The sequence below is a fragment of the Leptonotus elevatus genome, chromosome 2, assembly GCF_054856555.1.
Source record: "Leptonotus elevatus isolate MCC_2025b chromosome 2, RoL_Lele_1.0, whole genome shotgun sequence".
Lineage (NCBI taxonomy): Eukaryota > Metazoa > Chordata > Actinopteri > Syngnathiformes > Syngnathidae > Leptonotus > Leptonotus elevatus.
In genome coordinates, this window is record NC_141240.1 from 31061598 (window position 1) to 31075259 (window position 13662).

Sequence of the window (13662 nt, forward strand, 5' to 3'; positions counted from 1 at the left end):
GTACTAACGAAGAAGACGCATGGTGGGCGGGTATCGGATTTGGCAGTCATGGAGAGTCAACGCAAGCGCAAGATGAGTTTTTTCAATGTGGAAATACGCTTTTTACTTGACTTTAGTTGATTATAAAGGAACAGTGAACGTTCTTTTTTTTTTTTTAAGTAACTAAAGAGTCACTTTTAATTAGTAACACATTTATTTTTTGTTTAAGTAATTGTCAGAGTAATTGAGTTACTTTTTAAAATGAAGTAACTAGTACCTGTAACTAGTTACTTTTTTTTAGTAACGAGCACAACACTGGTCGTCAGTCACTTTTCTGTACCCTACCCTGTTGCTGACAAACATTATGACATCCCCGGATGAAACTCTGACCAATCACAGGGTAGCACAGAATAACCAGTCGGACTATAAAAAGGCAGAATTTCAACTAAACATCCATCTTTGTGTTTGTGGAACACATTTTCTCACTGGTATGTATAAAATGTGGCTTGGGTTGCCTTTGAATAATTAATCAAATATTTTGCTAAATCGGTGGTTTGTCACTGTCTAGGCTCTAATTCAGCGTCAAAAGAGCATGTCTGTGTCATTAATCTGAGCAACACAAAAGTCAAATAATCAGCCATTCCCTCACTGATAGCGTTAATGATTTCTGAATTTCCACTATTTTGAATACACGCACCTGTTAAAATGTAAATGATGGCCAGTATCAGCAATTCACCTTATGTAACATCTTACAGCTGTAGAGAATAAGACTAAAACCATTATTGTAACTAGTCACTGTATTTTAAATGCCTCTGCCTTGGTCAACGTCAAATGTTTGTTTTTATCTATTTTTTTGTAACCAGTGATGCCATTGAATACCTCTCAGGTATGGTGAAAAGAAGGTCTAGTGGCCTTTGTAGGTTTAGTGTAAAATTAAGAAATTAAAATGAACACACCTGTGCAACCCTCCAGTGTTTAATTTCCCTAAAACTACATGCAAAGCGAACATCATAATACTTGGCTCCCAGTGCTCGCCATCTCTACTCTTCCCGTCTTGTCTCCTCTTTAACCTCTGTCAAGGATGATAGTGATGGGGCCCACACAGCAAAACTCAGCGTCAGCAAACTCTCGGATTAAGCCTTTTAATATCCGCCGCCGGATTGCGCTGGCGTTCAAATTCCCTCCATGACTTAAAGCTTTTGCTGCTCTCCTTTTGGGGATTGCTCCGAGCTACAACATATTCTCTCACTCTTGCTCTTGCACGCCTTTTCTCCCTCTTGCCCTCAGAGATTTCTCATCTACCTGCCTCTGCGCTCGCAAGATGTAATTTGAGGCTTTTTCGACACCCCTGCATTTTCATCAAGCTTTAAGCCAGCTGAAATGGGATGAGAGGAAGTAATGCGGCTTCTGCGTGGATGATGTTAACTGATGCACTCGACAAAGTTTGGATTAGAGAGAGTGACTTTGTCAGACTGAGCGAAAGTGCTGTCAAGTACAGATTGCCTTCTGCTGCGCATCTGTCGGCCTTGAGGTGGTGAGGACTGCATCATTACCTCTACTTAAGCACTTTGAACACTAAAAACACGGCCACATTAACAACACTTCTACAGAAACGAACACACTCACGTGCTCTGTTTAGGGAAATGGACATTAGTAAATTAAATCAAAATTAAAACAAATATTTCCATTGTAACCTCTATGTAGGTATAGGTTTTTTTTTTTTCTTGAATATACTGTGAGTAAGCTTTACAAACTGTCCCTGATCTAATCGGCTCAATGGCAAGCACAAATGTGTTTTACATGTATCATATCAAGTATATGATACATGTAAAACAAATGTGTTGATTTTAAAATGTAGTCAGTACAAATTGGTAGCATTAAAATATTCTGGAAAAAGGAAATACTAAATGTCAGCAAATCTCATGAAACTTAAACTCAGTACTTTCCGATTTATTGTGAAGTGGGAGGTCTCGGCGATTGATGATGGCAGCTCCTCCTCAGGTCTTGCACCATAAACAGTTTTAACAAATATTTGGCTGCTTGCCTGCATTTATCATAACACAATCGAGGGCCCTGTTTTTATTTTCACACAGCTTACATTCCTGTCTGTGACTCCTTGTGCAAACATGACTGTGAAGCATCAACACGTAGATAAATAATACAACATTATTCACAGGCATATTTTCTTTATCATCCATAAAGAAAGACCAATATTACAGCTTGCTGAGGATCTGTGACCATCTCCTTTTACTTGTACTGTATGTCCGTGAGCTTGTATTATGCCCCCAAGGTGGCCAAAACACACACACCAGAAGGAGAATGTCCATTGAATTGAAGCACAATGGTTCTTTAAATTGCATTTCATTATGCCGTGACTGTTTGTTTTTATAAAGTACAACAGAGGTCTGTTTTTAATGATTAAAAATATTTTTTTTTGTTTTTTTGTTTGTTTATTGCTTTTCCATTTATTTCATCAGGGGAAGTGTTTTGAGTTGAGAGCATGGACACAGAACAAACTAAATACAAAATTTGTATCTCAAGGCACCACTGTATATCAATATATACAATTGTTATCTTCCACAACACAGTACGGTATCAAGACGCCAACAGTCGGTATCAGTACTCTGGCTGGCCAACATCCAGCTAATTAAAGTTTCATTGTCAATGTGTGAATTTTAGCCTTACCTAACATTGCCTATAAAATCCAACAAATAATATTTTAGTGCTATTTTTTGTGTGTGTTTTGGCGGGGGAGAAACACAGAGTCTCAAAACAGCATCGTACTGTAGAGCAGACTATTTATTCTTTGTGCTGTTAAACCAAGAGTGGACAGCCTTGGAAAATGAACATTCTTTTTTAAATACGTAGATGTCTGATCAATAAAAATTTAATTTTTTATTGTACCACCATATAATTATGATTTTTGCAGAATTTCATATAAATGTAAAAACATAGATCAAACCGTGGGCCTGCTGTTTTCCAACTGTGTAATTTCATTCATTCATTCATTCATTCCAATCTCTTTAGGGACCTCCTAAAAGTTAATTAATCATATAAAAATAGCTGCATGGCGCATGCATTAGTTGGCTTGTGTGACCTCTGATGTGTCTTAAAAAGTGTAAATATAAGCCACTGGGTTTTTTTTTTGCAATGAATTTAAGACATTGTAGACTTTCGATTTAACAATGCTTAACATTTGAAAACAGAATCTCAGTTACTAATTTCTTCACAGCTAAACTGAAGATGTAGTTGCCAATGATGAATGAAAGTTACAGTACTTCAATCAAGGATTATTTTTTTCTGAAGAGGAGGCTGCTGCATGGTGCAGTATAGAGTGCATCAATATGGAGGCAAGCAATAAGGGCTCAAATTAGAGAGGAGGTGTAAGAGCGAGATATAAGGGAAAGCAAATTAGTTTCCCATTTGGAATGATTTGCCAGCCTGTCTCAATAGGCCTTGCTGTAGTATATACATACGTACGCACTAATTTTCCATTGTTGAATTATTTGGATGAAAATAACTTCGTAATGGTGTGCTTCCTATTTATGCGCCTCAAAATAGAACGCCAGCTTGATATAGTAGCAGTTAGAGAGAGGCGCTTATGCAGAAGAATCTTGGGCAAATCAAATTGGAGTTAATTTTTTTCACGTTTTTGTGTGTGTGTGTGTGTTTTTATTGCACAACTGCTAATATAGGCCAAGAGAGTTTTTTCCCCCATCTCGAGATGAGCTAACAGGCCTTTCAGGTTGTGTCGCACAGCCTGCTTGCTTCCCCACAGGGTTCTGGGTGCATTCGGGGGGGGGGGGGGGGGGGGTCAATGGGCACAAGGCAAGTAGGCATGCAGACACACATTTGCTGAAAAGAAAGAGGTGCCAGGTTGTCTTTGTGCAGGGCCAAGAAGCAGGCACCTGTCCTCCTCACGGTGCGAGAAGGTGCGAGAAGGTCGACACAACGTTTGATGCTGGCATATTGACGACAGAAAGGCCGATGAGATTTGACAACATCCCCCACCTCGGATTTGCATGATAAAAGGGAGGCAAATAAATATAATTTTGGTCTTTGTTCAAGTTCTTTGCCAAGTAGCAGCTTTAGTGATGAACCGTGAAGCATGCATCATTTATGGTATCAACTGGAAATTTCTGCTGGCTTTTGGATCCAACGAAAAGCTGCCCCTACACAATGCATACATTAGTGGGAGTCAGTTAAAAGATATAAAGCAGTTGCTTTGGGAACACCTTGAGCATTAGGTGCCCTGTATTTCTTCCAAATAAATGATCTATTATTATACCAAGGTGCGCTAAGATAATAAAACAATAATAATAATAATAAAACATCTTTCTCTAATGAAATGATTGGAAATGCCAGTTATCCATACATGCACCACCCCTTCCCAAAAAAATCTTGATAACTTGTTTTTATTTTTAGGAAATAACACTTTCCACCTTTGCCACCCGAGGGCAATATAATACAGACATAAGAATATATATGGAGAAAGTCCCAACTCCTTAGTAAACTGCCCTAATATCACTTTTTTTTTGCAGAGGATAAAGAATATATGCCTCAGAGTGTCATTATGTTGTATGACTAGATGCATCGTTTGTGTTCAAATGTTATAACACATAGACGTGATTTGTTAAATCGTCTATAGCGTTTTGGAATGTTTGCTAGCATTAAGCTAAGCAGATGTGTTTTAGTTAAATATATATCTAATTATTTTTTTATAATAATTAATTTGACAGTAAGCTTCAACTGGAAGTAAAATCAAACAGCTTGAAGCTTCTTTTTTTAAAGAATTGATCACTATGTGCCAACTTGCTGCCTTTTGTGTCGTGAGTTAAGTTTAAACCACCAGGGTTCGTATCACCTCCCCCTTGATGCACCCGGTGTGTACACACCTGCGCTCTGGTCGACAGAAAATAGCCAATTTATTTCAGCAATGGTAGTTTTCAGACATATTGCATGAGACGGAAAAAAGGAACAAGTGTGGCCCCGTGCTATTGCGATTGGCTATCAAATCCCAGGCCCGGCAGGTCACACGGCTGCCTGTCACGTGAGCATGGATGCCATTACAGACAGTAATGCACTGTTTTAGATGCACTGGAGGCAGCAGACAAAAATTCAGCTCATGCACAGAGTTGCAGCAGCGCAGTCAAGATGATAGAGGATGAGCGAGTCAAGAAAAAGCCATTCCTATTACTTACATGTCTTTTTGGATTTAGACCCACTTCGAAGATGACGCAAATAATTCCGTAAAGCAATCCCACGGCTTCATTTTTCAAATCTCAAATTGCAAATCAGTATGACGTCGAGCAGGCTGCCCTTGTCAGATATCGTCCAAAATATTAATTATTGCATGCCTAGATAACGTGAAAACTGAAAACCATCTCGGCTTGGACTCGCTCCAGTTAAAAAAGATGGCATCGAATGGAGTAATGATGACCTGCTGCAGCTACTGCGTTTGTCCCTCAGATCCATTCTGAGGTGTCAGCTTTTATCAAGTCAAACTTAAATGTATTCCTTCACTACGTTGGAGTGTGGGCGAAGCTTTTTTCCTTCAAGCCAAGAAAGATTCCTGCCTCGCTAATAGCTGGAAGTGACCACTAGAGGGTACTGCTCTCTGTGGGTCCCCGTGAGTTCTTCAAATCGTTGCTGAAATCATCACTAGAATAAATAAATAAATAAATAGTGTGGAAGCACTCGAGATGTATCAGTACCGTCTTTTTTTTTTTAATCCTGTGCGCTAATTAAAGTTCCCTGTAAAAGCTAATAAAATATAGCTTTGATAGAGTGATAAAGATCTATTTGAATGTGTTGCGTGGGATTGCTGCTGATATACTTTAATGTGAGGATTATTCAGAGAATGCTCGGAAGGCTTAAACATGTTTCATTTGCACAAATACCATCAGAGGTCGCATGTAAGGTATGTGTGAATGCGGCAGCGTGTGTGTCAGCCAGGGCGTGTCAGAAAGGTCACAGGGGCTTAGTTACTGTGAAACAATGTACAGCGCACATTGGAGAAGAGCACACAGTTATGAAGTGTGTCTTAAATGTCCCTCTGTCATCACAGGTCCTTTTAGATCATTCCCAAACGACCAATTTGCACAACAATAAGGCTACTAACGCCACTGCGTTATTAAATAAAGTGCAGACTGCAGTAAAAATCTTAAAGGTCATTTTTGGGTTGTGAAAAGAAACACCTAAACATTCCCTTCTCAGATCACAGCTTTTCTTCCAAAATGGGAACCCACAAAACATAGGGAAATTATTTAATTTTAAGCCAGGTTAAACCTTGAATTTATGGGGTATGTGTAATGAAAGGGCTGATGCAACAGTAGTAATAACATACCGGTTGGATTAATATGACAGTAGCAAGCTCCCCCAAAAGCCACCAGGAAGATCCCACTTTGATCTCCCCCGAGTCGCTGAATCAAGGCATGGGGGGGTTTAATTGCCCGTCTGTTACTTTACAAGACATGCAGGAGTTTTCTAACAACCGATGAAGAGAGAGTGAAGCTAAGAAATGATGTAAAAATAATGGAATGACTGCCTGTGACCTTTCTCACCTCACCAAACCACAATGTCTTGAACACACACACACACACACACACACACACAGTTGGGTTTACATGTCTAGTGGGGACATCTCATTGACATAATCCATTTCCTAGACCCTTCCCCTAACCTCAACCATAACCCAATTCAAAGCTAAACTCTAAAACCAAGTTTTGACCTTCAAAAAGAGGTTTGGACTCATGGGGACCACCAAAATGTCCCCACAAGGACACGTGGTCCCCACAATGATAGTAAAAAAAAACTGAAAATGGTTCCGATGATGTGATATAAACCCGCACACACACACATGTTTGTTTTACTATCTTTGTGGCGCAATTTTATCATCATAATGCATTTCCTATCCCCTTCCCCTAACCCCAACCATCAAAAATGATTGCTTACCCTAACCTCAACCATAACCCAATTCAAACCTAAACTCTAAAAACCAAGTCTTGACCCTCAAAAAGAGGTCTAAACTTGTGGGGCCACATGGACGGGTGGGCCCCACAACTTTATGAAATCCCAGAATGTTGGCACCACTATGTATGAAAAACAAGACCAGACACACACACACACGCACACACGCACGCTAAGGCCAATGCACGTGAGTCACAGATGCACACCGCTTAATCCCTGAGATAAATCTCTTGCTGGCTCCTGGGCTGGCAGCAAGTGAGACTTTGGAAGTGCTCGGCTTTTGTACTTGTGGCTTGAGGGATTGCGTGTGTGTGTGGGAGGGGGCACCTCTCACTAACACAGGCACACACGCTCGCATGTCGACATGCACGTACATGTACACAGATCTGGTGGATGGCAAATGCGAAAGATCTTGATTGGTTGATAATATTCATTTTTCCTTAACTTTGTAATAACAAGTCAGTTGATGACCAAGCACAGTGAAGGTGGATGCATAAAAGCATGTGTCTCAGGGGTTTCAGGTGAGAAGTTGTATCTGGGCCGCATGTCACAACACGCGCTCACCCACTCAGCACAGGATTTATATACTTAATGAAAATATGCTGGAATTGGCTCAGTCCCATTGCATTCCCTCATGATATTTATCTCCAAGCGCGATAAAAACACAACATGTAATCAAGGCTGAACCGCAGACCTGGCATAAAATCATTTTGTCGTGCAAAAAGGCTGGGCTCTGGTGTTGCTGCGTTTATGTGGTTGGTGACAGAGAGTGTTTGTGCTGGTTTGAGGTCAGGAATGACAGACAAATAGCTGCCAGGGCTAATGGGAGAGGACGGCCAGTGATGACGGGGACATAGAATTCACCGTGTTTCATGTGTAGCACAGGCTAATTGTAAAGTGAACAAATAGGCTACATTGCTAATGCTGCACTGCTTATCACAACAACAATACAGTAAAAGTAGAACATGAATGCACTCTTGTTTGTTGACCCTCCTTAGGGTACCCTCTCAGATTAATCTTTCAAACAAAAAAACTCTCTGGATACATTATTAAGTAAACCAGCACAGTGTATTTTTCATTATTGATACTGTCAGAGAGGGATTACCATTCCAAATGTCACCATTAAATTGTTTCAAAGAGCCATTAAATATGAATATGCATGAAGGAATCGGTTTTACTTTACAGTCTTTGAGACCCGAAAATATCAACGCAACCGTTCGGCCACATCCAGTTACAGCGGCACGACCATCTCTTACAATCACAGCACTTCACATTTCCCAACTTTTATTAATAATTCGACCTCAGAAGATGCCTACACTTAATTGTTGAATATGCTAGTTGCATATTGGTAGTAGTTGATTATACAAAAAATTAGGGATGCACGATAATTATCGGCAATTATCGACCAATTTGACATCATACGGATAAACTAGGGATGCACGATAAATGCTATTTTCAACCAATGGAGATAAACCAATAATTTAGAAAGTGCCGATGTCGATAACCGATAAGTAAGCCGATATTTGTTTGCAAAATTAACTTGAATACAAATGTACTTTCGAGTCCTACTATAGGTCCAACGTACAAATACATTGCAAACTCAAAATGAGTTACTGGTTGTCTTTGAATTAGGGAGATCAATCAAATTCAGTTTCATGGTGCTTTACACAATGTTTTGATGTATTTGTACATGTTAGACTTATAGTAGGACTCCAAAGTATATTTGAATTCAAGTTCATTTTGCAAACAATTACAGGCTTACTTATTGGTTATCGACATCTGCACTTTCTAAATTATTGGTTTACCGGTATCGGTTAAAAATAGCATTCTTACAAAAAATGTATAAGACTTCTCAGAGTAGGAATTCTTCACATTAAGAGATCTTGTGTATATAATATTATTGTAGATGAGCGATGATGATATGTTGAGTAATACAAAAGTACATAAATAGTTAAACGGATGACATTTATGATTCGGAATTGAAGTAAGTTTATTTGTCCTTTGCGCAGTAAAAACACAACCTTAATCTAAGTCTAACCATCCTGAGCAATGAAATTTATGCTAGTCTTCCTCCACTTACATAGAGAATACAAAATATAGGTTATAACGGTATACTGTATTTGTAAAATTAATTTTAAATAACAAACGATTACTATAAACATACACAGTATGCATATATATATATATATGTTCCTGCACAGGTAAATGATTATCCATTGGCTGGGGGCCAGACAGGTTTGTAACAGGATGACAGAGGTATCTTAAAGACATGCTTGAATGTCACGGACTGAAGGCAACACATGAGACAATGATGGATGAACTGCTGGAATTCGGTTCAAGAAGAAGGGGAGCATTGCTTTGTTGCGTCTGCTGCAGGACAGTGATCCAGTGCGCTGCGAGGGGATTAGACTTGATGACTTGGATGGGGGAAGAAAATGGGGGAGTGGACTCAGGGGGAGAACAAGGTGACACAAAAGCGGCCCCATCTTCCTGCCACCTGCCCTCTATTGTTCTTTGTTTTCCATCACGTAGCTCCCACAGTCACCACAAAATGCTTCTCTTGTGGTCACACACCCTGCCGGAACAATAGCAGGCAACTTTATTCCCAGGAACCTGCGCCCTCAGGTGTGGAATTCGATCAGCTGGACCAGCCCAAATGCGCTTTGGTGGACGGCCACAAAGGCAACAGATTCTCTCCTAGATTAGACCCCCAGCCCTAAAGGAAAGGACGGGACAAGGGTGGGCTGGTGCAATGCGGGTGATGACGGCATTTAAAAGCGCACACCTGTGCTCTTTGACCAGCACTAACAACAACATGCTGATGATGCCCAGTCTTTGCCAGTCCATTTCATTGACCTTCATCCTCCAAGGAGGTTCGAGGGCAATATGCTATCAGCCTAATCGAGTGGGGGGGAGGGGACTGGATTTGTATTGTCTATGAATATAGAGTAGCCTAACAAACAAGCATGTGCTCTAACATAAAGCTCACTGCGCATCCCTGAGGGAACGGAGCCCAAGCCGAAGGGGGAGGGGGGTGGGGGGGGTGGGGGGGTATCCACTGTAATGTCACTTGTCATTGCAGGCACCACAAATGACACTTCTGTTCAAATCAGCATCCATCCATGGCGAACAGCAGGTAGCTAAGCAGGTGTGTGTGAAAATAACCCAACTTTGGGTCAAAAATGGACCGATCCTCTACTTGGGTCAATTTGACCCAACTTTGAGTCAAGAAATGGGTTTGTTAGTGTAAAGCAACTCGTAAATATTGGTCAGATCCTTTACTTGGGTCAAAAAAATTGGGTCATTTTGTATAAAAAAACAGAAATATGGGTCAAATTGACCCATAAAGTGGATCGTTCCATTGTTGATCCATAATTGGGTTACTTTTGACCCAACTGTTTTTAGAGTGTGAGTTGTACGTTTGAAAAGTCAATGCTAAAATATTGATTTCAAATTGTAAATTGTATCTTTCTTGAAGCCACTCTTTCCATTTTGTCGTCCGCTTTATCAAAGCAAAAGTTGGCGAATGTTCACTTCAGATATCTTCTGCACACCCCCACTTAGCATATTTTTCCCATGAGAGCAGGGAATGCATCATTCGACGAGCTGTGGTTGTTTCTGGCTGGAATAAATCTCAGTCCTGCAGCGCAACTGTGCATGAGATCACACTAAATGTTGTTAATAAGTGATGATAAAACCAAAAATGAACAAGCACCAATCACATCCCAGTGGTAAGCGTTTCTAACAAAGTAGACCGTGGATGAAAAGCATGCTGCAGATTTTCAAAGCAGTTTGTTAATGAGCATTGATGATGATGATGATGATGATGATGATGATGATGATGATGATGATGATGATGATGATGATGATGATGATGATGATGATGATGATGATGATGATGATGATGATGATGATGATGATGATGATGATGATGATGATGATGCTGAATGTGGCACAATCTGCTTGTTAAATGTGACTTTGAATGTGATCAGAGAAAAAAAATATATCTTGAGGTTTGGGACAAAAATAGGAAAGGATATACGTACATGTCTTCATGTACGTAATGTGTTCAAACACCAAGTCCATTAGTTAGCCCATCTATGGCGTTTTGCATTGTTTGTTAGCATTATACTAAACTGATTTTATTTAGTCTTTAAGTTTATTTTATGTTTACTCATATCTTTCTGTGTCTCGGCTTTATTTATATGGAACTTTTAATACAAAAGGTGCTTCACATAGTAAAAAAAACAAAAAAAACATTTAAAAGCATTTGCATACAAAATAATTTAAGACATTTATCTCTCAAGGCACAACTGTGGAGCCGTGAAGAACCAAGTAAGCACCATGCAGTGGACCAAAACGCATGATAGTACTGTAAAATCAAATGATGCGAATCCCCATACTCATAATGAGCATCATAATTCAGCCCATACAAATATTGTCATATTTGTAATCAATAGTAACTTTGGATAGATCTAGCATCACACCTGACACGAATGCTTCATTGCAGACACAGAACATAGATTAGATGGATTATACAAGACATGTCAAGCATGAAGCAGATGATAACTGCCGGTTCATGTAGGCCTATTTGCATATACTATTTGACCTCTAGGAGAAATAGGCGCACTTCTTAGACCAGCCATCAGGTTGAATTTGACCTGTCTCCTTTCATTTGTGTTTTCAATCCCTCATTATTTGCAAAGTACTTGTCTTGTCTTTGGCTTTCTAAATGTTTCCAATTTCATATTTTTTTGTGTGTCTTTTCCTCTCACTTGTAAGTAAGCAGATTTGAACATTTCTCACAGAGAGGAAATACAGAATCCCCAACATTTGAATGCACTTAGACTGCTGCTGCTGAAGTATTTACAAACAAGAGTGGAATATATTAATGGGACCTGAGTGTGCTCATGTCATCCTACAATTGTATACAAATACACAATAGTTTTGACTTCAATAATTAAAACCCATGCAAGAAAATTGGTCAATAAATTAGTCTTGCTGCTCCTCAACCCCATGTCACCATCCCGAGGACCAGAAGAAGAAAAGAAGGGAAATGAGGTTGTGCATAGAATAAGTCCAGCGCTGTGGCTACTTAGGTGCCGCATGCCACCGCCGCACAGCCTCATTGTTATTATGATTTCGTTCATAATGAGCAGCGCGTCGCTCCCCGCTGCCATACAAAGCCTTGATTGAATCTGGCATTCTATTAGCATGTTAAAGAGGCCCGGCTTCATCTGTGAGCTGCTGACTGACAGTGGCCATCATCTCTGTAATTGTGTCTCACACTGGAGCCAATCCTGGCCCGGATGAGAGCCACGTGGAGCGAGCAAGAAGAGAGGGAGTTGGAAAAAGGTAGAGAGGGGATTAGGATTTAAAAAGGGATTCAGAGAGGAGGGGAAGAAAATTAGCCACGTTTCTGTATATCTGTGTGGTTTCAAAGCTCTATAGGTTGCTGGGAATAATCACTTTGAATAGGTTTGAAGCTTATTCTTTTGACATTTATGAAAGCAGTGTTTTGTCGAAGAAGCCCTGTTTATTTGGAGGTGTTCGCTTAGCCGTACTTCATTGCAGCACAAAAATACAGGCCTTGATAGAGCTATACGTTCTGAAATATAAATATATATACTATGATGGTTTGTTACGGGCGGGATGCAATTTCAAGACACAAACTTTTTAAAAGAGGAGCCTGCAATTTTCAGGGGAAATTTTTCTCATTGGAACTGTCAGTATGAAATTATTAAATAATCTGTGACACCTGAGGCTTCAGGAGCTTTGGTGAAACTTTGGTAGAATATCCAGTATCCATTTCAGGAATTATTTAAATTAGTGAAGTGAAGCAGTGACAATCGCCTTTTACAATATTTACATGTTTTCTATCCATCCATTTTCTTAACCGCTTATTCCTCACTAGGGTCGCAGGGTGCTGGAGCCTATCCCAACTGGCTTCGGGCAGTAGGCGGGGTACACCCTGAACTGGTTGCCAGCCATTCCAGGGCACACACAGACGAACAACCATTCACACTCACAATCACACTTAGGGACAATTTAGAGTGTTTGATTAACCTACCATGCGTGTCTTTGGAATGTGGGAGGAAACCGGAGTGCCTGGAGAAAACCCATACAGGCACGGGGAGAACATGCAAACTCCACCCAGGAAGGCCGAAGCCCGGACTCGATCTCACGTCCTCTGCACTGGGAGGCAGACGTGCGAACCAGTCAGCTGCCGTGCTGCCTATTTACATGTTTTGTTTCTAAGACATTGTTGTGTTGTTAATTTAATTTAGTGCAACATTTAACTTTAATATATCATTGGCCATTACTATAACAATAGATTGCAAATGTTAATGATATTAGTGGCCTACTTTCCAGAAAATCAAACATTAACTATAAATTGCCATAGTGTTATAGATTAAATAAAAGGTCAGCTGCTTAAAAAATAAAAAAAATTAAAATGTCCTCATACGCTTTGATATCTTCCAGAAGATGTGTTTTGCCCAAGTTATCAATAACATTATTTGCCAGGCAATATGTGCTTGAACACACAAGTAGGCGGGACAAGTGAGACGAGTAGTCATATGTGCCGACTGATTAAAAGGAATGCTGGACAGTTTTAGTTCCTCGTAGATACTTTTTGTATGACCAACAAGTGGATATTAGATCTTTAATTTCTTCTACAGTAAAGTCATCCTAGCATGCCTTTATAGCAATCCT

At 40.0% G+C, this 13662-nt stretch overlaps 1 protein-coding gene across 3 annotated transcripts in view; it reads right to left on the minus strand.

Moving 5' to 3' along the window:
• The window catches only part of znf385a (zinc finger protein 385A), a 67857-nt gene that overhangs the window by 36311 nt on the left and 17884 nt on the right, over positions 1-13662 (minus strand). The window lies entirely within an intron of this gene.